The sequence below is a fragment of the Oryzias latipes genome, chromosome 18 (genome assembly GCF_002234675.1).
Source record: "Oryzias latipes chromosome 18, ASM223467v1".
NCBI lineage: Eukaryota > Metazoa > Chordata > Actinopteri > Beloniformes > Adrianichthyidae > Oryzias > Oryzias latipes.
Genome location: NC_019876.2, coordinates 18,836,498 through 18,840,977, shown reverse-complemented (window position 1 = coordinate 18,840,977; position 4,480 = coordinate 18,836,498). Strand labels below are relative to the sequence as shown.

At 35.2% G+C, this 4,480-nt stretch overlaps 1 long non-coding RNA gene across 1 annotated transcript; it reads right to left on the bottom strand.

Moving 5' to 3' along the window:
- Positions 1 to 2,711: 2,711 nt before the first annotated feature.
- On the bottom strand, positions 2,712 to 4,127 carry LOC105356437. Its single transcript, XR_910589.3, has 4 exons — positions 3,902 to 4,127; positions 3,600 to 3,705; positions 3,441 to 3,521; positions 2,712 to 3,123 (listed from the first exon to the last, which is right to left on the bottom strand). It is a non-coding gene; the product is annotated as an uncharacterized LOC105356437 (long non-coding RNA).
- Positions 4,128 to 4,480: the final 353 nt, after the last annotated feature.

The window sequence follows — 4,480 nt, the reverse complement described above, 5'->3', positions numbered from 1 at the left end:
AGTGGAAAAAACTGAGAGCTTTTTTTTAAAGAGCGTTCTTTTTCATCTGCTCCTGATTCATTACAATTTAAATAAAGAAATACTCAGAAATGCAGTTTAAGCTTACATTCTTATATTATTATTTTATATATGTCCTCCATTATGACCATGTTAAAACATGCCAAAAACACGATTTTCATTGTAGTGGCTCTTTAAGATGCTTTCTGTTTATGACCCTCCATCGATCCAGACAATCCAAAGGTCTGCAGCCCCCATGTCAACCCCCCCGTGCTTACTAAAGCATTCTATCTTGAAGAGTGTTAGTGTAAAAACATTTGCGCAATCACAAAGCAAATTATCGTAATTTTTTTCCGAAATAAACCTCTGATTTAAAAAAAATGCCCCTTCTCTCTTTTGGCATTAAAAAGAGTGAGGATGAAGATTGAAAGATTTGATTTATTACTAAAGATTTTTGGCACAAAAAATGGGAAGATAAGTGACAAATATTGCTCAACTGTGGGTGAGAAATTGCTTCAGGCCGTTTACCTGTAAAGTATTCACTGACACATGAGCTTTTGAAGTCAAAGTCAATCTTCCATGGAAAGTAGTTTTTTTTTTTTTTTCTGTGGTTTTAATCTCACCTTTTGCGGTCCTGACAGTCAAGATCAAACTTTGAGAATTGTTTTTCCAGCAGGGCAATGATACAAAGCTAAACCAGTTGAGTTTTGGCTCAATATGATGCCACGACTGAACTTTATGAAGAAGAAAATGGATGGTTGCAAGCTATTAGATAAACCTGGTTCAGATGCATTTTGCCTCAGAAAATATACAAGATCACACAGCAGGGATGTAAAAGACTGGTGGAGAAGAGGCCAATAAGATCACAAGGTCTGATCTCAAACTATGTTTATTTCATCAAGTAATGATGTCTGATGTATAAAGTGTCAATTTTTGCTCGTTCATTCATTTTCTCCCATTTTATCCCTTCAGGGGTCACAGGAATTTTAAATATTGTCATTTTATAAATGACAATATTTGTTTATTAGATTTAGAGGAAATGTTCTAAATAGCTAAATTATAATTTCAGAAAAACCAACAATCTTTTGTGAAGTTCTATCCAACAAAAGTGAGTTGGACCAATCAACTTAGTCCCTTTGAAAAAACAAATGAAACGGAAGTAATAAATGACCTAATGTGACCTTAATAATTTTGCACATCATTTGCAAGTCGCTTTGGATGAAAGCATCAGCTAACCTAATAAAGCTAAATGGTTTTGTGGAGCTTTCTTAACTTGGAAGAATTTTGTCACACACATGTGAAATCCCATTCATATGTACACAATTTTTGTCACTAAACGGTGGATGGTTGTCTTTACATGGTTATGGATAACTGGCAAGTTGTCCAAGGTTATACTACTCTTTGCTTGATTGACAGAAACATCTCCAGCATATTTCATTTGAATTAATTGTCTGGGCCAAGAGTGAAATAAACTGTAATCACCATGAGCAAGAAGAGGAAAGATGAAGGTGATAAAAACTGGAGGTTGGAGAGAAGGCCATGGCGAAAGGAGGAAAACATTAGGAGAACAAGGAAATCTATAGATGTCTGAGGAGATGTCCTCAGACATTAGAGGTAGCCTGACTTCCTGAACACAAAAATCCACTCACACAAAAAAAAACAGACAAATATCAAGAAAACCAGAAAAAGCAAGACAAACAAACAAAATTGATTAAACAAGGTGGAAACAAGGGAAGATTGAAATACTGGAGGAGGAATACAAAAACTGGTGAAAATTTTTCAAAAAAATTATCCAGACTGACTAAAACCACATAAGAACAGAGCAGGATGCATTTCAAATAAAAATTTAGTAGTAACGGATAATCAGGACAACCCAAATCCAGGAAAGAAGAGGCTAAGTGGAGTGAGGAGGAAAATAATTTGATTTAACAAAAAGCACCACTCCAAGTGGGAAGAAAACTTCAAACAAACTTAATACAGACCCATAGCTAAGCCAACCAAACAGAAAACCACTCTGTAACACAGAGCACAGAAACGGGAGCTTAAATAGAACACAAAAAAATTTAAAAAAGTATAGGCCGCTGTGAGCCACTGCAGGTACAGACAGGTGAAGGGCCGGAGCCCTCCAGGAGCCACAGCCAACCGGTATTAAAAAAAAACAAATGTAAAATAAAAATATCTAAACTCAGAAGCTGTCACACTCAATTCAACGAGCAGTCATGTTTGGAATGGTTATAGCCAAAAGGATTATTCTGAAGGAGTGGAAGGCTTCTACCTCCCCCAGTTTCTGTCAGTGGCTAAATGACATGGCGAGCTGTTTGTACCTTGAGGAAATCCGATACAAATTGACTGGTCAGCAGGATAAATTCACAAAGACTTGGGGACCTTTCATGGATCATATTAACCAGGCAAAAACCCAGCCTCTCATCTGATGATGACTGTTTACCTTTCTCTGCATTCTTAGGATGAATCCTTCTGTGTTGTTGCTGTATGTGGGTATTTATGCTGTATTTCTCATTTGTACACTGGCAGTGTTTGTGTTGTGTGTGTTTAAAACTTTGTTAAAAAAGCAATAAAAAAATATCTGTACCACATAAAGGCTCTTGCTTTTTTAAAATCCCCAATGAAATTTATTTGAGAGTTTTTAGGCATATCAGTCTTCAACCTTCACTAAATGATAAAAATGATAACATGACAGACAAAACAATTACCGGTACTGTTCAGCATTTTTTACATTTTATTACAAATCAATTGATTATAACACAAAAGTTCAAGTGCCTGCACTTTATGATTTCAGCCTTGAACACAGATGTGCAGTAGAAAATGCATAATTCATTTCTTACAAACAGAAAAATGTTACATATTTTAGCAAAATTGTTTGTTCGAAAATAGACTATTAAACTATTACTGGCTTCATAAATCACTTTAGCTGTATATTTATTTTAAAATGTTTTTTTCCATCGCTGACATTTTCAAAAGCTAGCTTTATTCATCTTCAAATGTTTTAGCTTAGTTTTTAAAGCATCTGTCAAAAACAGGCATTATGACCATGTTGGCACTGCTGTCGCTGCCGTTGTGGTCGTTGTCGACCCCATTGTTCTGACTTCAGCTTGTCTTTCACTTTTCCTGTAAAGAAAACACATCATGGTCAGCCATGTGAATAGCCAAATGCATACATAGTGTATTTTAAAGTAATCTGAATGATAATTTCTAACAAATATATTACCCAACTTCAATTTAAACCAGCATAGGTTAATTACCAAAACTTTCTAATTCTTTTTTATTTCCAATATAAAAGGAGTTATGTAGATCTGACTGCAGACTGCAGACCGTTACAAAAAGGATCTGTACCTTGATAAGCAAAGTAACTAGCAAATTCTTTTCATAGTTTGTTCAAGAAATGGTAAAGATCTGCCCCAAGACAAACATGTTTTCTCACTTACACTTTTATAGATTGCAGGACTGCTTTTGCAAATTTATGGGTGGGGTCCAGACACACTTTGACATTGTTTTTTAGTGTGACTCTGTAGTAAAAGAATAAAATATGTTACATGAAATAGGTCTACAATTTTCATAAATCTGTGGGTCTTTGTTTAACTTACATGATTTCCAGCTTGCTACAATATGGACGAGGCAGAAACTCCTGAACTTTTTTGATGAGAGAGGGCTGTACTGTCTTGGATGTCCGTAAACAATGGCATTTCAGAACTGAAAAATAATGAAAACAAGGAAAATAAGATGAATCCATACCCATATATATAAATGTAAACACATACATACATTTTCAGAAGATTTTTTTTGGGTGTTTCTGAGATAAAAAAATAATCTTGAAGATACTGTTAAAGATCAATTTTCACTCATACTTACAAACGACGTAAAAATACCTTTGTTTTTTTATACTTACTTGCTGAATTGCAAGCGACCCCACAGACCAAGAGAATGATGCTCTGAATGACAAGTTTCATCTTTGTGCACAATGACGGGAATATGCAATAATTACTGATAGTTATCTGGAGTCTATATCTTTGTGCAGCTGTTCTCCTTGAGCAGTTCTTCTCTCTCTAAACTCCAGTGTGAGGCAGGTTTTATACACTTGCCCTCATGCAGTTCAGGCCATGAGAAATTTCTTAAGAACTGATTAGAATAAACTGGAGTTTGGAGTATACCCAATTGTACTGCAAGCTCTTCCACAGAACTCCTGGAGCTCCTCCTTCCTTTTAAGGACTTCCTGTGAATCTGTGAATGGGTTCCTTTTTATATATCCGTACTGCCAATGCTAGAAATAATATTTGTGATGATCATTTTTTAAAGATTACTGCATAAATAACTGCCTGGTTCAGTGTCAACTAATTAAAATGACAACTTTATAATTTAATTTTAAATGGAAACGGTTCTTTACAGCAGCTTTCAGTTTCAGTTATGAGTCACACCAGACCTTAAACGACTCTAGAACTTCACGATATGGTCTATATTAGAAATCAGT